General features: G+C 39.7%; 1 pseudogene; it reads right to left on the bottom strand.

The window, feature by feature from the left end:
* LOC117812101 overlaps positions 1–22,973 on the bottom strand; it is a 294,303-nt pseudogene that overhangs the window by 135,788 nt on the left and 135,542 nt on the right.

Below are 22,973 nucleotides of genomic sequence, written 5' to 3'. Positions count from 1 at the left end.
ATCTGTTTTTTGTTTTTGTTTTTTCTGTGCTTAACCTCAGAAACCATTCCTGTATGCAAACAGCCTGTTGAGTGAGGAGTAATCGATGTGTATATTTAATTTATGTGTAGCCTAATGGTTATAATTTAAAGTGGATCACACTCATCCTCACTCTTTGCAGTAAAGAAGCATTCCTGGTGACATTTATAAAGCCTGGTAATTTTAATTTGATGTACTTTATGACCTTATTTTAGGTACAACTTGTGGCAGAGACAAGGCTTATTGCAGCAACTAATGCCAACATTCTGAGGTCAGGAAACAATAAAATGCTAAGTGTTGTCTCTTGACTCCAATATCATTCTGACAGACCGGATATTGTTGTGACGTAACAAAGACACAGAAATCTGGAACGGCTCGTTTCACACACATTTAAAGAAAGGTGGAGAAATCAGAACAGGGGCAGAATGGATTTTTTTCATTCTCGGGGGGTTTGTAGACATGCCAGGGAAACATATTTCAGGTAGAGAACCATTAAAAAGTCGATTTTGCATGATATGTCACCTTTAACAATAAACCCACAAAAAGACTTGGTACTTATATCTAGTAACAGCTATCCAGGTGATTTATTTTGTGTTCCAGTTGAAGTTAAAGTCCTTTGAAAGCAACACATTTAACATAGTTGCATCTGACGTGTGACCTGTGATGACAAATCAAATAAATTTGTTCTGGTTAGGTTGTCACTGCAATCTTCCCCTTCCTGTGTGCATGTGTCAACTTTAGGTCCCACAGTAGGATGCTTCAGAAACATTATGGCCTTGAAAACACAGATGGAGAAAGGGAATGGGATGTCATCAGTTTAAGCCATGACCTGGAACTAATACGCCAAATTACCTTGATTTCAGCAGGCGTGTGCTGCAGAGTACTGAGTACCACAGAGAGAGATGGTTGTACTGCTAAATGTTAACTTTTCAAGAGCCACAAAGCTCTTGAATTTCTCCTTTATGGTCTTGTGCTTATACTGTGCAGATAAAGGCCCTTGCAACACACTTTTGAAGACTTGGAACACCCATCTGAGAGGTTTACACCTGTTTTTATTGTCATCCATACCATGTTATACCAGCCTATCTTTCCCAAACATCTTCTATCTTTTTACCTTATCGAAGCGATAATAAAGAACACCCACACTGTGCTGACCCAATGATCCAATCTGCTCACACTACCACCCGAGGGAATGGTGCTGTCATTGACAGACAAAGTGTGTGTGTGTGTGTGTGTGTGTGTGTGTGTGTGTGTGTGTGTGTGTGTGTGTGTGTGTGTGTGTGTGTGTGTGTGTGTGTACACCAGGTTGTTCTCTCCTTTTCTCGACATTCACACGCTAATTTTTGTGCAAGAGGGAGAAAAGACGGGGTGTGGGATTACAGTGTTCCCTTGTGATTTAGCTCTTTAGCGGTGTCCCTATTTCTGGGAGGCAGTGCTAAATGACCTGCGCTCCGCTGCTACGGCACGTAAAGGCTGCAGGAGATTCACTGCTATACCAAAAGTCACTGTTTATCAGTCAGTCTCCATCCTCTTGTCCTGACTCCATCATCCTTAAAGTGTTATTCTCTACATCCTTGCCTCCTTTTTCCCTCTTTAATCAGACTTTCTTTTCTACCCCATCTCAATCCTCTTTTGTCACTTGTCTTCATTTCATCCTTGTCTTCATCTTGGGTATGGCTCCATCAGGCTCAATCATGACTTTTAAACAACAACAGATGTGTTTTCTAAAGTATGCTCATGCTTGACCATTATCGTAATCATTATTTCCCCATCTCAGAACCCTTGGCTAGACGGCCGATGTCTCTGGTAACAGTGCCAACTTTTCTGTCTTTCCTGTGTAGCCTGCGGTTAGTAATAAGTGACTGCCAGGCAAAAATTCCCCTTGTGTATACTACATTGTTCACTAATTAGCAACGTGAGAAATGGCTCTGTGCTCAGATTGAGAGCGAAGCATAAGGCCCCCACTCCAGCCTTGTCTGTAAAATAACTACGTCCTTTTTTTGATAAATTCTATCTTCAAGAGTAGCACCTGTTCATCTCTCTCCCCTGAGTCTCAGTTTTACTGTAAATACAAAGTTAGGCATCACTCTGGTTAACTTTGGCAGCATGAAGCCAAAACAGGAATAATTTGAAGAGCTGTGTGAGGCCAATCATCTGCGGCAGCCATATTGCTGCAGTGGAGCCAGTGTTACGTAAAGAGGCGGAGTTTGAGCCTCCTAGCCAACATCTACAGTGTTCCCGCAGTCAGCTGTGCCTCTCATTGGAAGACTTGTAATCTCAATATCTTCGAAATTGCCGTGTTAGGAAAAAATTCACCCCCCTCACAGTGTGAGCTGATCGAGAAATGAGCTATCCAGACTACACTCGTCTTTTGTACCAGCCTGTAAACATGTTTATTTCTGCTGTAAAGATCGTCTTTTTTTAATTGGTGTGTATGTGACTTAGAGCCAGCCTCAAGCGGATTCTCAATGAACTGCTGCTTTTAGCACTTCCGCATAGGACTCATATTTTTAGACCGGAGGTTGCCTCTTGGTATTAACTTGTGATTGACAGGTCTTAAGTTTGCTGAAGTAACAACATCATGATGCAGATTTGTAAACAGTAAAACTGGCAAGCTTTATCATATCTGGCCTAAAGTAGCATCCATTCATCAGTTTTTGCTGAGTCTCAGTTTCACTGTGAATAGAAAGTTAGGCTTCACTCTGGTTGACTTCAGCAGCACTAAGCCAAAAGAGGAAAGCTGTTTATGTTACTTGCTCATGAATGAGTTTGCTGAAATGACATCATGATGCAGAGTTGCAAACACTAGAACTGAAGGCTCTGTCAGGTCTGTCATCAAGAGAAGAAAACAACTTGTATGATGTGACTTTGTTGAATGGTGGCAAGTTTATCATTCCTAATGCCTCAGATAATTGGCTTTTAGGACAAAACATTTGTTGCTCCAGGTGACATTTTGTATCTGGAACAGATTTTTGGCGAGACCTGAATGTGAATATCTGTTTATAGAGATTCAAATAATCAATGGGCGTTCAGTTATCATCACAGCAGGTTGCGTCTGCCTGCTTTTGCTCTCCATAAGGACTTATTTATGTGCATAGACCGATAATACTCAGACTACAATCTTACTATAAAGTCGGTCCTCATACTAAAATCCATACCCTTGCTTATTGAGTTGACATTTCTATGAGGAATCTGTAAATAGACATTAATTATCTCCTAAAGCCAACACATACCCCTCTGCATCAGAGCACTCTCGAGATACCAGAGTCTAATTCTCACTTTACTACCCCTGTGAGTCCTTGAGCAATGGTTCCTCTCCCCCTCTATGAATCAGGTAGATAAGACCTCTGCCAGACTCCACACATATTTCTCTATCTATCTCAGTATTTTCCTGCTCTTTCTTTGAACTGTTTCCCTTCCTCAAGCTATACATGATCCTCCCGCTGAAATGCAAAATGCCTCTCATCTGATCAATCTCTCCTCGCCTCCTTCCTCTGGTGGAAATCAGCTCTTCCTCTCATCTCCGTGCTCCCCAGCCATCCCGGTAAACAGCACGTTACGCAGCACTCAAAGGTGTCTGGAGGTTAGTGATGGGTGGATGGAGAGTTCATCTGCTCTGCTGCTCTGCACCGGCAGCACGGAGGTAATCCCTGACTCTGCTTTAAATTAGGATTCACAAGAGCGCAGCAGCCGATTCCTCCTGCTAAGTCCATAAATCATAACATCTTTTTCAGCCCCATCTCCAAAAGCAGCTGAAGATAAGGTTAATGGCCTCCAGGACTGAGGTTATCTACAAGGAGTGGGTAAGGGCGCATGCCTAAGTTCCTAAAATATGTCTTCAACTTTATTTGGCGCAATAGCATTAAAAATATGAGAGCAGAATTGAGATGTTTAATTAAAGCAAAGTGCGGAGGTGGCAGGAAAATCAATATTTTACCGTGAGCTTATTCCTGATAAAGACAATCATGCTCTATCATGCTCAGTAAAAGCAGATTTGATATAAATTTTGGGTAATAGATATTCATGACCATGAACTAGAGCCAAAGTTGATGGGATTTTTTCATTCCTGTGTATGATTAGAGTATGCAGAAGAAAAAATAATCTCCAACTAGATTTGTGCAAGGCAGGAGTTGATAGTTATCTTAGACACAGTTAGCAGAGGGATATTGTTATGACAGTTTTGAGAATGCAATAACAAATACAGGCTTCAAAATGAGGAAACCAAATCTAGTGGTAATCTTTGTAGAGTATCTCCTGCTGTTTGTTTATTAGGTTCCAGGATCTAAATGCCACATAATTTCTAATTTTCTATATTAAAGGTAGTTTTTTTTGGCAGCAACTTACAATACAGTAATTAACATTTCCATGTAAAGCCAGAAACAAGAGAGTTCAGAGGTCAAAAAGTGAAGAACATTTCTCAGTGCATGAGTACAGCCAAAAAGCAAAAAGTGAGTCAAGCCATCCACTTTTTCTGTACACATTCTACATTTTGCCTGTTATCTTAAAACTATAATGTACATTATCAACTGTGCAGAGTGACCTATGATGGACTCTACTCCAGGCAAGCTCACAATGTCCCTGCAAACTGAGTGTAAAGGCCAAAGGAGGATTGCTTGTCTGTGCAAGTATTCAATAAAATAACAAATACACAGGTCATGTTTAACACTATCTTCAAGCAGCTGCATTGCAATATTTATGAAACTTTTTTCCATAAATTTCCTAAGGGCCAGAAGTAGAATCAAGTAGCTGCACATAGAATAAAATAGCACATAGGATATTGAGAACAAGTGAGGGAAAAACTGAGATTAAATTGAATTGTTCACCTTGATGATGAGCGTGAACCTTTGATACAAGTCCCGGCTGATGGGCTGCAGAACACGCAGCTCTGCAGTAGTTCTGTTCAGAGAGAAATAATTTGGATATGCTGCTGGATGACCTGCAACAAAAAAAAAAAACACATTCAAAGATTTTGGATTCAGCACTTTTTTTTCTTATAATACCGTAGAGAAAACAAGACCAAACACTCGGTAATCAAGTCGTGGCATGCTGACCGGACCAGCGAACATAAAAATGTATGAGATCAATGAAGATATGTGATGAACCTACCAACCAGGATGTAGTAAAGGATGCCGGGTCTGTCTGAAGGGGGCTGTATGTTTCTGTCCATGTCCACAGCACGGATTGAAGGGGTCACATTCAGCGGGTTGAGTTTGCTCTGAAACAAAGGGGTGGAGGGGTCAGTAAACAACACAGCAAGACAAACAGAGGCTGATGCTTTGATTTTTGTTGGTTGCGATGGAACTTGGGAGCATTATTATGCAGAAACACGAGTATCAGAGTCCTATGAGTATCATATAATCAGATATGCTTCTATTATTATTACAGCTGTAATTGCTAATGCTGAACTCATTTGTACTATTATCATTTAAACTATCAGTCTGTTTTTTATTTGTTTTATGTTGCTTTTTATCTTCTGCATGGCACATCAGGTTTACACTTTCAAATCAGAGCGACAAGATTTGATTATAAAAGAAAAAATTCCACCTAAGGGATATTTACCGCCAAGGAAAACAGATTTTATCTTGCTAATACTTTGACTGCTGTATAACCCGATGAGTTATATAACTCTTGATGGTCTGCTCCTCCAGATGAGAGCATTATTCTCTGGAAACTCTGCCCAGGACTCTTTTCCTATTAAACTCTTCCTGCCTTTAAAGGAGATGAGAAGAGCTGCTGTGATTGACCGTTCTTGAAGCTTGCCCCGGCACCACCTGCTGATACTGTACTCCTCTTAAAAATGTTGCTGCCGCTGTCTTTTCAACACGCTGTGATGTGTGCTGAGCTAAGATTGCAATTGCGTCTCTGGTTGTCAAAGCCCTGCAAAATAAGAAATCGTCAACCCCCACACTGAATATTAGGCTTGTAAAATAAATCAAAAAGGATTCTGAGATATCCTTTTCAAGAACTGAATGTCTGATGTAGGCCAGTAATCAAAAACATACTGAGTAGTTAATAGGGTACTTAATTAATAAGCCAGTTTTATTAGACCTTTTTCTCACCAGCATGCTGCTAAATGTGCCAGACAGAGTTTCACATCAAGGATAATCTGTTTGTGTTGCTGTGGGCTGCTTTTCCTGCTCATGCATACACAGACACCATCAGCGCTAATTACCCAGCTCTGCTTCTACACTCTTTCATAACATATGGCTAAGTGGGAATATGTTTAGCACATCACATTTATGAACACCTCTCCTCATGCAAAATGCCTCCATATGGCTCATACAGTACGTGTGTGAATATGCTAAGGGGCCTGTGCTAAACTTCCTTAGCAGAGACAGGCACATGGCTAACAGCTCACTGGCAGGAAGAATCCTTCCCTGAGGGGGTATATTTATATCCCTGAGCTCTAGAGTAATCCTTACACCCCTCCCTAACCAGCCCTCTCGCTTTTACAGTGTCTGGAGGTGCGCTAAATCAAATCCCCCTAGCTCTGCACAATGATGATTAGCTATAATACCCTCCTCCAGCAGTCATTATCCGGGGGACTCCAGAGCCCATGTTATATCCCCCCCCAGGGCAAAAAATAAATACAGATCAACTTAATAATGCCTGTCTAGCCATTGTGGTTAATTACAACACACTCATCAATTATGAGAAGACAAATCTCCCAGTGGAAAGATATGTTAGCATAACGGTTACACTGCAGAAATGAGGGACCAGCGAAAAAATGACAAAAAACTGGCAAAGCTAATGTGGACCATTCCTAAAGAAATGTTATGAGATTAAATGCACACTGTTTGAGGTTACTAAAAAGGAGGAGTACTCGAGATAAATGCTGAAAAAACAGTGGCAGTTTTCTGCCTAATATTTGAAGTGGTACATCTGTATGCAGATGGTCAAAGTGAGCTCAAAATCACTGCAACAACTTATTGGCATATAACTTTTAGAGGGCAAAGCCATGCCGTACTTAGGAGGGACAGGGTAAGAGGCTAATTTTTCTCTCACTCTTGCACAAGCTCTGGTTTGTGCAGCCAGTGCTCCCAGGTCCTGCATACTTAGCAGTCTGCAAACCTTTTATCATAAATTATACATGTCATGCAAAAAGTCTTAATGGAAATTCCGGGCATACAATTGCAAGCGACTTTTGCTGCTTCGCCTTGTCCACAAGTCCAGATGGACATCGACAGAACATGCATATACATGAACAGACTGTAAACATCTTTTTAAGCTCCTTTTCTCTCTCTCTTTTGGCATCAGTCTATAGCTCTGAGTTTTTTCCCCAAACTCTATAGTGTTCACTGTGTTGTCATCACAGTATCTATTATAACACCTCTTTGTCTCTGATCCGTTTCATTTGATTCAGAGATGCTCTGATGTTTAAAATAACATTGACACAAGCAGGTTTGTCCCATACTTGATGCAGTCTTTTCTTAATACTGCCTCAAAGCAGCATTTTCTAGTCTATCATATAATTACACCATGCATGACTTGCTTTCACTAATGAACTCTGAGCTAATGAACTCATTAGAAAAACTGACACGCTAACATAACAGTAAACCTTTCACATTAACCACATATACAACACCTCGTAGAAGTGAGAGTGACATGTGAAAATAACTACACCTGAAGATCTACAGTTAGCAAAGAGTTAAAGCACACACAAGACTTTCACACCTGTTAAGAGTTTCTAATACCCACTTCTTGGACTGTGTCTTGGCACTGTGGGAGCTTGTTTACTCACAGAAAGAAACCAGGCTAAGTTTTAAACCTTCCTGGAGGACACCACGATGCTAATCAGGCTCGAGACCAGTCTCGTAAACCAATAAAATCCAAGCCAGAGAACTGAAATCCAGTCAAACCCAAACCAAATAAAATCAGTTAAGTCTAGTCTAGTCTAGACTGCGGATTAAGACTGTGCTGTGGTTAAGACCCCTCAAATTAAAGCGAGTGCACATTATGTGGAGATAGTTTTGTCAATCATGTTTCCGAGAAAGGATTTTTCATAAATCACATGAATGAGATGCTCCATAGGTGCTCTGAATGTTCATACATTCACACATCCACAGTTCAAATGCATCTAATGACGGTGTATGAAACGGTACCTCGAGGTGAGATTGTTTTTTAAAGCTGATCCGCTCCACTCTACTCCAGTCAGATCCAATAATTTGCTATTCTGCTTCCTTCACTTCAATTTATTCATGCATACATAGAAGTACACAGTAGTTACTAATTTCCTGTGACACAGACTCACTCTTTGTAGATATATAAATCATTTCCATTAACACACCTCTTGTTCTCTCCACCTCAGACTTTCTATCTTAGCTGTCACCGTCTCTCTCTTGTTTTTTTTATAGTCTTCTATGAGTTCCTGTGGTGTTTAGCTGTCATACCAGGTCAACTCAGCCTTCAGCTCTAATTGCTGGTCCAACAGACCAGAAAAAGCCCCTGGTAATACCACGCTGAGAAAAACAGCGCAGCTTAGTGTGCCTCTAGGTGTGGAGGCTAAAAATGGTGTAAATGGACATTTATGCTTATTAACAGGTGGGGTGTATTTGGACGTTGAAGATAAGTGTATATATTTAGAAAATTGTGTCACAAATGAATGAATGATAAATGATATGGCATAGATAGTTCACAGTGCTCATGCAAACACAAGGTGACAGATACCAACATGACCAGCAAGCAGGGGAATAAAATTATGCACATATTATTAACAGGAGGAATTCTGTTAGAGTGACCTTGTGGAACTGCAGTGTGTTCACACCTGCCTGTCCGACTTGTTCTTACCGGTTCGGTGAATTCAGGGATGGCGACTCGATAGGTGAGGGGGTTGCAGTCCCGGGTGTTGTTCACGAGAACACAAGGCAGGAACATGGGTCCCAGGTCGTCTCCGTCAAGAACGTCCAGGGTCAGCGTGGTGGTAGCTGTGCGTCTGTTGGGAGGGTATGGGGCTCGGTCCTTGAGGATGAAAAGAACATTTCTATTTCAATCTTGAACTTTTATCCAGAACCCGTTGCTTTGTGCACATGGGCTACATGCTACACAGGCTAAAATCAATTCAACATGTTGAGACCATGTCAGATGTCTGCAGCACTGAACCAAATATAAGAAGTGTAGCTCAAACCGAGGACCTTGGAAACCCGTAGTGATGTCTGTGTTCATGTTTGGATGCAGGAAGGGTTCCTGGAAGACACAAGGGTATGTCCAGTATGTTTCGACTGGCCCAGCTTGGGGCACTAAATTATGCAAGGGTTGTATGAAAAGTTCTGTGCACATACATTTTTGAATAGCATTTACCAATCCTATCTCATCAGAGTTAACGTTCTTGTGTGTTAGTGTGTGTGTGTGTGTGTGTGTGTGTGTGTGTGTGTGTGTGTGTGTGTGTGAGAGAGAGTGTGTATGTGTTTTTTTTATTTAAAAGTAACACAACAGAGTAACAATACATGTTCATCTCCCATTTTTAACTCTTTAATAACTGAAAATAAGTTGTAACTCCAAAGGTCTGGCTACAAAAGTGCTAAAAATAAAATAATAAAATAAAATAAAAAGTGCTACACTGGTGACTCTGATGACCATGAAGATGTAGCCTCAAATAGAACACTATTGATTTTTTTTTGCTCAGACCTGGTAACATGTTTTTGTGCACAGCATCAATATCAGTAAGTATAGGTACTTTTGATTGTGCTGCTTTGACTAGTGGTCGACGGATTTCCTTTTCTCTACAGTGCTGATGCCGATGATTAGAGAGCCGGTTGGCCGATGGCTGATACATAAAGCTGATATCACATTATTGTTGTTTTGTATTTGATAAAAGTACAACAATTTAAAAATAGTAACAAACGAGACACAAAATTGCTGAACTTGAGGGAAAATTGTATTAAACAAATGGTGTTGGCTTAACAAAATATTGCTGCAAGGGACCTCTGGATTTCGGTTCTTATGAATCTTTGAAAAGCTCTTAAAAGGTATTCAGTTTACGCTCACGTAACATAACATGTAATCTAGCGTTGGCACGTTTCCGACGATTCAACAGCACCTGAACTCTGCTGGTAGAATGCAGACCAAATGGAGGATCGCTAACATAGCTCGACAGCAGCCACACTGACAGGCTGCCTGCAGTGTCTGAAGACATTATTTGTATTTTTATTAAATCGGTCTCATGAGAGCAGGCATTCGCAAGTGCCTATCAATACAAAATGCCACGAATCAGCCTGATTAATCGGACAAACGATTAGTCGGAACATCTCTAGTTTTGACAAAAGACCATATCTACTGATATATAAGACTTTAATACTTTAATGCTTGCAGTCAAAGCTTGTTTACATGATTGAAATAGAAAATGTATGACCATAAATGGTTTGCTTTTTTATAATCTGAATTTATCTTTCGAAAGGCTTTATTTCATTTCAAATGAACCATCCGGTTTGCTTTATGTATTTTATCCCTACCCTTAGAACAGAGCTTGTCATCTAAAGCTCAGGTAAAAGGGCCATGGATTTGAATGAAAGAGAAACGGCAGATCCAACATCCCCATCAGACCACTTCAAACCAGACAGAACTGCTCCAGTTCTCAAAATTCTACTGAACATTTTCATCTTAACAAAATTATTCTTGGCAGCAAAACATATCTTTACAGCAGTTATCCTTAAAGATCCACCCTCATGGTACCTCTGCTTCCCAGAGAGTTAGGCAGAGAAGTGAGTAGCACTGCACTTCAAAGATTTGCGTTGTCAGTGTAATTGAACTCTTGACACAAGCGGCGAAGAGTTCTAGTAAATACCACGTCTTCTTTCTTTCTCCTCTCTGACGTTCCTCTTGCAAGAGAAAATGAAATCTCCCTGGAGGACCCCTTGCCTGGCTAAAATCTTAAGTCTTTTGCTCCCTCATGCAGGAAATGGGAAGAATAAGGGATGGATTGACTGCTAAATTATCATCTATGCTGCAGTATTTTACCTCTGTTATTTTCTAGAATAGAGTTTTACATTCGGCCGCTGCTTGGTTGAGTTATTGATTATGTAATTAGTGATTGAGAGGAGAAAATAAGGAAAGCAATCATGATAATTGCTGCTGTTATTTATTTTTAAAGACGTTCTTTAAGCGAGGAATCATGCAAATTGAGCAGGTTGTTGAAGCAGCACTGGACAAGGATTAACAGCATCCAACTTTTTACACAGCTACATACAAAATAAAAATTCTATAATTCGACACAAATCTTCAACTAGAAAATGATGTAGTTGATTTAAATGGGTTTTATATATTTCCAATGCTAAATCTCTTATGTTTGAACTGTTTCTATGGCAACAGTAAACTTTGGAGCATCCTTAAAATAGGTGCACTTGACAGACATAATGTACAGAGGCTGACAAGGCTAACTGATCAGCATTGATCTTGAACTATCTTCATTAAGAGAAGCCTGCTGCAAATTCAAAAAGGACGCGTCTAACACATCAAAAGTCTGCAAATGAAAAAATGTGCTGCACAAAGTGAAAACATCTGCTGAAACATCAAATGGACTGCATTTAGGCCTACATACATGATGCAAATACCCACAACCAACAAACGTGCAGAAAAAAAACCCAAGAGGCGTGGAGCACTTATATACTCATGTTTCCATTTGCAGCTTTTTTCTAGTGCATGTGGTTTCTGTGTTTGTGCGTCTTTGGATTTGGATTATATCTGTATCTGCAACACGTTTGATGTTTATGTTGTTTTGTCTTTTTGTAAAAAATGTTTTTCCTTTTTTTCAGTTGCAGAACATTACTGCTGTTGCATATGAGTTTTGGACTTTTGCATGATTTCAGTAAGCGTTCTAGGTCACCGTAACAATGTGCATTCCACTGAATTGTTTTTATGACTAATGAAGTGAAACAAGGCATGAGTGAGTCCAGAAGGTCTAACTTTGGGCACTGTCTCAAGCAGGGGTTGCATGATGGACATTTGCAAACTAATTTGTTATACAGTTCCTGTGTATGGATTTTTCTAAATAAATAATACAACAGCGTGGGAACATTTATGTACTTAATTATTTATGAATTCAATAATAAGATTTATCTCCAAGGGACTATGTTTAAAGCAACTATTAAAGTTCTTAATGTTCTGTTTTAAGATCTGATAGAACGCAGCCCAAAAAGTTTGAAAAGCATTTATATGTCTCACATCTGACAAACTCTATTTCCTAGTGAAGGATTTTGGTATGTAGGGTGGCCAGGTGTGTGTTTGGGGAGGGTTGCCAGAGAAACCACCTCCAGCTCAACGCAGGAAATACCAAGGAGCTGGTGGTGGATTTCAGAAGACGCAAGCTCCCTCCTCCCACACCAGTTAACATCTAGGGAACGGACATTGAGATTGTGAAACCTTACAAGTACCTGGGTGTTCACCTGAACAATAAACTGGACTGGTCAGACAACTGCAACGCACTCTACAAGAAGGGACAAAGCAGACTCTTTCTGCTCAGGAGACTCAGGTCTTTTGGTGTGGAGGGAGCTCTACTGAAGTCCTTCTTTGACTCTGTGGTGGCATCAGCCATCTTCTTTGGAGTGGTCTGCTGGGGAAGCAGCATCTCTGCTGCTGACAGAAAGAAGCTGAACAGACTTGTGAAGAAGGCCAGCTCTGTCCTGGGCTGCCCACTGGACCCTGTGGAGGTGGTGGCTGACAGGAGAATGATAGCAAAGCTATCTTCTCTGATGGTCAACACGTCACACCCCCTGCAGGAAACCATAACAACACTGTGTAGTTTGTTCAGTGACAGACTTCTTCACCTGTGGTGTCTTCCTGCAGTGGTCAGACTCTATAACCAATAGCAATAACCTAACCAAAACAAACTCAAGTGCAATATTTCCCCAATCTTTTTATTAACATGCAATAATTACTTCATATCAGTTCATCCTTCTCTTTTTACATGTACAATAGGTCTTTCTACTCATCTTCCCAGTTCTGTTCTGTACATTGTTTATACCTAGGTTACAAGTCTGTGCACATTTTTCACAGCGTCATTGGTTTTGGAAATATTTTTAAATTTACTTATTTAGTTGTGTCTATAGGTTGTGTATATATGTTGTAAGATATGCTTATTTTTACTTATTTAATTTTAATTGCTAATAACTTTTTAATAGTTGCTTTTTTTTAGGCTCTTGTTTGCTTTATACTGTTTTACACTATCTACTTTGCTGCTGTAACACTTAAATTTCCCCGTTGTGTGACGAATAAAGGATATCTTATCTTATATCTTAACCCAAGCAACCCACTGGACACACCCTTGTGACTGTGAAACATGTCAAAACATTTAACCAGTTAACCCATCCCCAAATCCTCTTTTATTCCAGACTCTGTTCAGTTTTGTGTTTACTCCATGTGTCCTCTTTATTCTTGACTCTTTCTCTGTTGTCAAAGTTTTTTTGCTTTTTCATAATCTCTCCTGTTTTTTGTTCCATTTTCACCTCTTTGTTTTCATACAGTGAATGGACTGCTGTTAAATGCACTGAGCTCCTTTCTGCTAATTGATATGATTAGACTTAGTCCTTTAAAGTCTGCCATGTGGAAATAGCAGAACTTAGAATGCTGTGATTCACCAAAATAAAAGCTGTTGTGGAAAAATTGAAGAGGGTTTTTCTAATTGGATTCAGACTCTTTGCTTGTGGCTTCTGTGGCCCCTTGGTCAACAGATATTTGCTCTCTAATGGCTAAGACTAAGGACCAGAAAAAGAATACAGAAATAACTTCATTATGATTCCGACTTGCATCATTAGGATTACTTGTTTTACAATATTTTCTCAGTCATCTTGCCCAGATAGAGTGTGAATAAAAAATGCTCTCCCTCAAGTAAAATCCATAATTAAAATCGCTCTGATATGCAAAGCTGCTGTGGTACGTACAGACAACTAACTGATGTCAGAAAGGCTTGAAGACAGCTTCAGTCTTTTTAATTTTCAGTTAAAAAAAAAAAAGTAAGCAGCTACTAAAACCCTGGAGGGTTCTATCCTCTCGGCGTAATATTGCTGAACGTATGCAATCACTGAAAAACTATTAGTTAGATATGATTTAAACAATTTGTTTGTGTGATGTCCTCACAGACTGCCTACTGAGGAATGTCGAATTATTTTTTAAACTTTCCTCTTATGATCTATCAAACTGAAAATGAAAAGGATGGTACCCCAAATGACTACACTGCAGACATTGCCTTTAAATTCAATATAAATGATGCAGCTTAAGGCTTGAACACACCAGGAAGCTGACTGTTGACTTGGCATTCAAAACATCGAAAGCATCACAAGGATAAAAAAAAAAAAAAGATTGAAACGCAGGTCCTTGAGTGCTCACATTCCAAACTCCAAGTGAAACATTGTGAATGCAGCTGCTGCTTCGGAACACAAAGTAGATCTTGAGATATGTTTGGTGGCATTAAGAGTTCTTTTCCCACAAGGTGAGTGCTGAGGTAAACAACTTCAAATAACATCCACATATAAGGGCCTGTTTAGAATGTGCTGCTATTCTAGCATTTTTAGGTCCTAACACTTCTAGCCAGTGTGCTTTTGCAGAGCAGCTTACTTACATTGGCTTGGACCAAAACCAGGTAGCGGGTTCTCGCCTCATAGTTTAGCCTCTCAGCCAGAATAATGTGCCCTGACAGGGTGTTTGCGACGCTCACTGTATGGTTAGCATCCTGGAAAAGAGAGGGAGTTTATGCTATAAGACAGAAAGAAAAGGTGTGCTTGAGCGATAAGTCATGATTGTTGAAGAAATTTACAATGGTGTAGAGGGTGTTTATCATGGCGTGACTTGTCCATATACCGGATCATTGGGGTTGTAAAGGATGCTGTATTCGATATGTCCATTGGGTCCATCGTCAATGTCCGTGGCGCCGTTTTTTCCTGAGAAGCCGGTGAAAATAGTCGTTCCAACTGGAGTGAGCTGGAGAAAAATGAGAGCGTGGGGAAAAAGAAAAGTCAACAGCTCAAACAGCCCCCTGTGAGTAAAACATCTACTTACAGCAGAAGGCCAATGCATATAGCTATTATTGCTGCCACTTCAAGCCATTAGTACACAAAGAGGAAAAAAAAAAAAGGAATCAAAATGCGGAAATGTTGCAGTCAGCAGCATTCTGAAGTCCTGCACAATGCTGACAGAATAACAAAAAGTAAGTATGAGAACCTCTCCTGTTCCCCAGAGCCCCCAGCTAGGTCCACAGGAGCCGGCAGTGGGCAGGAGAGCTTGTTCTGGAGAGAAGTTGACGGTAATGTAGACTGACTCACTATACTGTTGGGGCAGCTGCATACAGTATGCCTATGATAACACTATGTGACAGGAATTTCGAACACGCAATGTAACAGAACTGGAGCGGTGAAATATTACCTAATCTCAGAACACAAGACTGCAAAGTCAGAAGACTTGAATTATTGCAGGTGATGCAGGTTTGTTTGGGGAGAAAAAGCTTTCTGGTGCTCGCTGGATGTAACTGAAGCAGAGTAGGCTGCAACAGCAAATCCACAATTCTCTCCTGACCTGACAACTTGCTTGAAAACATACACAACAAAATGGTACTAACTTGAGCGACAAGAACATATACTTTTACTGTTTTATCTTTCTTTTAAGATTTGTTCTAGGGTTTGTCAGCCAGTTCAGAAAAAAATGATCGCACAGCCAGATTCACAGAATTGCTGTAAGTGACAACTGTAATTATCTCTAACAGTTAAAGTGAAACAGCAAATAAGTGTAGGTAGTTAGAAATGTACAGCTAGCAAATAAAAGCTGCAGGTGGGGAAGAGTCAAAGACTCAGATAACACCCACGTATCCACTTTGTTTCATTCACAATCAATTTGCACCAGTGGATGAAAACGCAAAGCTTTGTATTGGATTTAAAAATGTTGGACTTTGGCGACCGCCCAGGTACGATCCGAAAACAATAAAGCACAGACAGCATAGAACCCCCTCAATGTCCTCCATGTAGATCCAACCCAAGGACACCAAAAAGACTGGGCTGAAGCCAATTCTTATTTTCCAATACCAAAAAGGTCATTTAGCATTCCGATTAATCTGAGAGATTCTTAAATATTAATATGTTGCACAAGTTATGTTGATTTACAAATACTGCAGTGCCAACAACCATAGTCTCTCTCTTACCTCGTTCACTGCGACGTAATATCGTGGCTGCTGGAAGCGAGGGGTGTTGTCGTTCCTGTCCCTCACCACAATCCGTACTTCATGCCAAATGACCGTGCCGACCAGCTCATTGGTGCACTGAATCTGAACCACAATAGTGGTGATATAGTGGGGGGGCTGAAAGGGAAAGAAAGACAGACATGTCATTGAAGTATTGCACTGGAAAGTGAAATACATATTAATTCATCTGTTGTACAACAAACTGTTCACTTGGAACATAAGCTTTTCTAAAACCTCTTTAGTTGCCCCTACAGTGCCTTGTGTTTGTTTTTCTCTTTTAGATCCATGTTCTTTTTCAGATATAATTAAATAAGAGTTTCACTGACCTTCAATGCCTCCTTATACTTCTAATAAACAAGCTACTTAGCCTGCTCAGCACACAAACAACAACAATGATGCTCAAAGCTGAAACCAGTGATAAGCTTCGTCAGTAACGTCTGTTTACCAGCATCCACCAGATTGGCCATCAAGGCCAGTGTACTTAAACTAAGTGTTTTGGTTACCGGTATCCTGATTTCAAATTAGTTTTTAATCTACTTCAGAGGCAACTGAAGTTACAACACAATCCTCTTTAGTTAAGTGATCTGCATCGTGTTGCAACACACAAACTGTGGCTTTCATTTACATCTCAGCCAAACTGTGTGGCCTGGATTTGGTTTCTGAATATTACATAAAATAAATAATTGAGATGTCTGATCAAACGAAGAGCTTGGAGGCTTGTGCCGTGTTGTGTTCAAATGCATATTGGCCAACAGCGGCTTGCGTCGTTGCCATGATCTTGTCAGATGATATCACAATAAACAAACTACGGATGGTTGCAGTGTGACCTGGCTAGCTTCTCCCTCCTTGTCTCTTCTTCCCACTAGTACTTGTTCGACCCCTACTGTCATTTCTATTGTCTACTGCCCGTATTTGTGATGGATTACCATTATTAATGTCAGCTCCACCTCTCTCCCTTTCGCCCGGCTATAACCACATGCTTAATAACAGCTTTTTTCCCACAGCGCTCACAACACTTAACACCCAGTTCTAACGCCCCTGCACCCCACATCTCTCAGCCTTTACTCTACCGTTTATTCTCATCTGTATGCACTGCAGGTTCCCTAGACACACTGAGGAACTGCACTGAACATATTACACACAGACACACTGTCGGTATCTATCAAATCACTTGCTATATTTAGCACTAGGTGTGAATTATCAAGCTACAGAAAAACAATGACCCCTAACTCTTAAACATCAAAACTGATCATGGATACAAAACTTGTTATTGAAATGAAGGAGCAGAGTGATGATGGTTGAGACTTTAGATACTAAACGACCAAAAACTCTTTTTACTATTACTGATTTTTTGACATGATTGCTATTATCAGTCAAATTTGCAAAATGCTAATTTAGCCTATCTAACATGACAGGTTTGATTTATTGCCTCCCATTTGGTAAGAAAAAGAGGTTACAAACAGCTGCACAGCAAAGTGACAGTGTCAAACAAAATGATTGAGAGACACAGGGAACACAGAGTGATTTCGCATGCATAGGAGCATCCTTGTGATCAGATTCTAAGAGTTTCCAGTGTGTTGTGCATGTAAACACCATATTCAGTATTCAGGAACATGCATAACCCCTCATCACGACTCTCAGACACTTGGATATAATATCTGGAGAACTCTTAAGAAAACAAGATGCGTGGCATGTAAACAACATACTCATGAATGATTGCCCGTTCTCTGCCATGCGTGCATAGCATGGGGTGAAGCTATGTTGTAGATAAGAGGAAACATAACATGTGAAGGGACAGCTCAGAGAGAATCTCAAACTCAAAACATTAAGATTCAAAATACGTGGCTCCTATGATATCTTTTAGCGACTTTGGAAACCATTTATGGATAACATAAGAGCTAAGCTTTAACCACGTCTACCTGAGTGTAATTCCCTATCGGATACATTAAATGTATTATCCTGTATCTTTTACCATTTTGTGTGCATTAAGACTGGGCCTTACTTTTTTATGTTTTTTTTTTTTTTTGTATACATATCTGCATATATCTTCTTGATTTTTCTGTTGATGATTTTAATTAATTTTTTTAATGCATGGCTGATCTGTGTATTAAAAAAATATGTTGAAAACATAACGATAGGTTCACTGGTTTGGCCGAGCAGCTAAAGTGTACCCCATAAACAGAGGCGAAAGTCCTTTAATGCACTAGTTGCTTATACGACTCCCACCCTCAACCCTTTGCCGCATGTCTCCCCCAAGCAGCAACCTCTGGTCTCAAAGTATGAAGCCCACATAGACACCCATTCAAAAAAGACGATCTTTGCGGCATTAATAAACATGTTTACAGCCTGGTTCAAAAAACGGCTTGGCCCTACGTAGCTAATTTCTCTATCGGCACACACTGTACGGGGGGTGAATTTTTTTCTAATGTGATGCTTCAGAAGATATTAAGATTACGAGTTTTTGCACAAATAAGGACATGACTGACCTGACTCCCGGACGGGAACACATAGCTGTTGGCTAAGAGGCTCAAACCTCGCCTCTTTACATCACACTATGCCTGGTTGAGTTCCGCATTTCCAATATGGCTGCCCCCGTCGATTGGCTTCAAAACAACGTTCAGGAACAGATGGGCGACGTCACGAATATTACGTCCATTATTTATACAGTCTATGGTCTCCCCCTGCTCTCTACTCCCCACATTTCATGTCCCCCTTCAGCTGTCCTTCCAAAACAAAAGCCTCCATTTAAACTACATATCCCCAACATAATCCTGACCATTACACTTGTGAGGGGTAATCTATAGTGAGGTAGGGGTTATGTACATTATAATCCCAACAGGGTGAGCAGGAACCCTTTCATCTTATTGATTTTATTGATCTGAGGGTGATTTTTCATAAAGCTTAAAAAAATTTAACCTCTGATTCCATGGTTGGTTAAGCTTCCATGGCAACACATTTTCATAGACTTGAAGGATGACTTAACAACCAGCTGAACATTACGGTCAAGTCATTATCACACACGCATGAGCACGCTTATTTGTTATGACTCACATCAAACTGGACATTTCCATCAAATGTAACATTAGCAAAAGTGAACAGGACTCCTACAGGAATATTTATGTTGACATTCAGCTTGCGATCTCAAAGCTTTGCAGTTGACACATTCAAACATGCAAGAGATGAAAGTCACAACTTTTAACATTGTTGCTATTATCACTACCAATCATTGTTTAAGTTACTTTGTGGTGATAAAAGGACACTTAGAGATGCAATCTCCAGCTCTGCTACTGCTACAGGACATGGTCCATTATTTAAATATCCTCCATGTTGTTTAGCCCTAACAATGTACCAATTTAATGATAACAGCAATTAACACGATTGCCACAGTGTCAACAGTCAGAGGTGAAATGTGCTGGACTCCTTTGAGCGGATTGATGTGATATGACGTGTGCTTGAGTTCTCCCTGGTGTTGCTTTTGGTATTGATAATTAATAACCGTTGTTATGGGATTTTGACCAATCAGAATAAAGTATTTGAAACTGCTGGGTGATTAGTAAGACAGCTTGGTACTAAATGAGCGTAATTACATAACTACAGAAATCATTTTATTCACCAGAACACTACTTGTTTATTCTTATGATTAGAATCATGCAGTGGAGTTTAACATTTTCAGATTTGCTGTTGATTTGAAATGTTGAAATATTAAAAAAGATTTCCCTTACACTGAAAAAAAATGTGTTAAAAATATTTTGTAATTAAATAAATGTAATGGGCATGAGGCACAAAAATAGCAAAAGTATAATTAATGAGGGTTTGTAACTTTGTTTTATCAAACTGATTTCCTTCTTCAGGGCATTTTCTTTTTTACAAAGGGCAATGTTAAGAAATGACACTCCCTTCAATAGCTGATTAAAACATTTGAATATGTTTTATTCCTTTTGCATGATTTGAATGGCCTCCAACCAGCCTCAGCTATTATAATCATGATGAGTAATAAGTAAATTAAAAAGGCTGTAATAAAAATAAAGTGCAACAACTGACTCAGCAATGATTAGGGTAATAAAAGAAAGTGTGTGTGAATGCTGCAATTGAACATTGCCATGAGGGCAGACACAACATGACTAAACTAACTCATTATAAACCTGTTCATGGTCTTCTCTCCTGTGTTGTATTGCTTCAATAGTGTCAAGTATTAAACCATGTGTTCATAAATGAAAGATTAGAGATACTCAGTCCTGTACTCACGTCTCTGTCTAGAACTCGTCCAGTGCTGTTGAGGTAGAGCCTCTGTCGTGCTGGTTCCAGTATCACCCAGTAGTCCCTGTTGTCCAGTAACGTCAGAGAGATGGTTCTTCCGGGGTCTTGGGCTCGGCCATTTATCTGCATGTTTTCCACCAAAACTGTACCTGTGAAGACAAAGGAGTCCCAATTTAATAAATGACCCCTCTTTGTAAAAGGACAGCTCCTATCACCTTGTTATTCTTACTGTTAGGTTAATAAATCAGGCTGGAGGTGGAGCAGAAAGACATCTTCAATGTGTTTTGTGTTACCCTTTGAGACAGAACAGCTTAGTTGCCGACAAACAATAAAGACAAGCAAAGGCACTGGATGTTTAAGGTTGTATTATTAACAAGTAGCTGAAATGAAATTATAAATTGAAAAGGGGGGCTTATCATTGTGAAGTAATTATGAGCTGGTTATCTTGTAAGCCCTGCTGGTCCAACTTCAGGAAAAACAACTACTATACTTTTCAAATTTACTCTTTCGCTGACTTCTCAGCCAAAGCCTGAAAGTCTTTGTAATTACTGCCTCGGATACCTGCGGACTGATTCACATCATGTATGAGAAAATCTCTCAAATTAATAACGAACAGGTCATTAACGTCTTTTAGTTTATATCCTACTTCGCTTTTCACAGCTGCCCTCTGATTACCCCAAAAGCCTGTTAAATCTGAGGATGTTTGACTCCTAAGTGGTTAAACAATGAAATTAAGGAACAATTGGTGTCACAGGAGGAACAGTGGTGAGGTGTTTCCACTGAATGGCTCCAGAAAGGAATTAAAAAGTCATGAATGAAAGCATGTCTTGCCAGAAAAGCCACAAAGAGGTGAAAGTTCCCAAAGAAACTTTTTTTTTTTAGAAATGGAAAAACAATGTGCAGTTAAATGTGTCCACTAACATAGCTGTCAGTGCAGGTTATTTATCATTGCTGATGTTTCAATCGATGTCTCATCAATTTTGAGAATGTGTGTGACATCACTAGCTTTAAATTCAAGTAAGCTAACATTTGCAAATGCTGCTTCATGAGGGTCTGTACACTGTATGGTTGCCATAGTGATGTTTTATTTTGGAAAAACTCATCTCCCAAAAGCATTGCTTAAAACAGCAAATTAATCAAGATGACACTGACTGACCTAGAAAAGCATAATTTAAAAGAATCATCCCATTATGGACTGGCCTGAAAGTAAGCCAACACATCACTGCCTTTGTTGCCAACGGTTTATGTCTGGGGCAAAATCTTAAAGTCCTCATTGGTTTGTTTTAAACACCTTTTTATCGGTGAGAAAGTAAAAATGTCAAACCCTTGTTATGATGGAAATCAGCTTTGAAAAACGTTGGTAATATTACAAATGTATTTGAATCATTTTGTGCCAAACAGGACTTGTTCTTGTATGTGTGGATTATTTGAGAGGTAAGGAGGCAGCTTTAAACACTGTTCTAAATATTAATGCACTGTTGTTTTCTGCCTTTTTGAGTGAGATGAAATAAAAGATCTAAAGCTTTTTTCAATGTACAACAAAAGGCTTGTTTCTCTCAGATTGAACGCCCAGATTTATGTAAATCCGGGTTAGTGTGCATGATCGACTGCATGATTATAACTGTGGTGTGCCATGGCTTAGTCACACTGAAATGCCACTCTGAAATGTCCACAGTTGTGTGGCCTGTGATGTTTCTCAGAAAGGACATAAGAAATGGCTTATTGCAGTGAAATAAACATCCAATTCAAAGACACCGGCTCTGGTGGACATTCATGCAGTCAGCATGCCAATGGCACGCTCCCTGAACACCTGCAACATCTGTGGCATTGTGCTGTGTGATAAAAACTGCACATCTTCAGAGTGGCCTTTTTACTGTGACCAGCACAAGGCACACGTGTGTAAAAAGCCTTCTGTTTAATCAGCATCTTGTCAGGTGGATGAATTATCAGGCTGGAGAAGAAGTGCAGACTGCATGTTTACTGTTCATCTTAGGAATCTTTGAAGGAGGCTACTGTTGGTGATTGACACAGTATTCAGGAGCTGAGTGATAGATCAGCCATCAAACTAGCCAAGAAATGTCTTAGCATCTTTTTTTTAAATCTATGATCAAACATGACCACATTTGCCTAAAACATACAATTCATGTACAGCCAATTATGTTCCACTATTTCCCCTACCATCTCTCAACTATAACATGGTGTGCCTTATTTAATACAATGTGACCGGAAATAACATATCTTTGCAATGAAAAGAGAGCTTATGCTTTTACCTCTCAAGTTCTTAGGTAGAACACATTCACAGTTAAATATAGGGTCTAAATGCATCAATGAAAGGAAGGAAGGTATGTAAAGTTTATAGCCATTATTACAGAACTGCAAGTAATAGTCAGGCACATTTCTTTCCTCTTTATATCAGCTTTAATTCATTCTTTCATTCTTTCTTTCTTTCATTCATTCATTCATTCATTCATTCATTCATTTATTCCCTTCGATTGTAACATATTGAACATGTTGCTGGCTTCCATCAGTGGCTGATTACTTC

This window comes from Notolabrus celidotus, chromosome 4, assembly GCF_009762535.1.
Source record: "Notolabrus celidotus isolate fNotCel1 chromosome 4, fNotCel1.pri, whole genome shotgun sequence".
In the NCBI taxonomy this organism is placed as follows: Eukaryota; Metazoa; Chordata; class Actinopteri; order Labriformes; family Labridae; genus Notolabrus; species Notolabrus celidotus.
The sequence above is the reverse complement of the archived record's forward strand: the minus strand, read 5'-3'. Positions and strand labels throughout refer to the sequence as shown.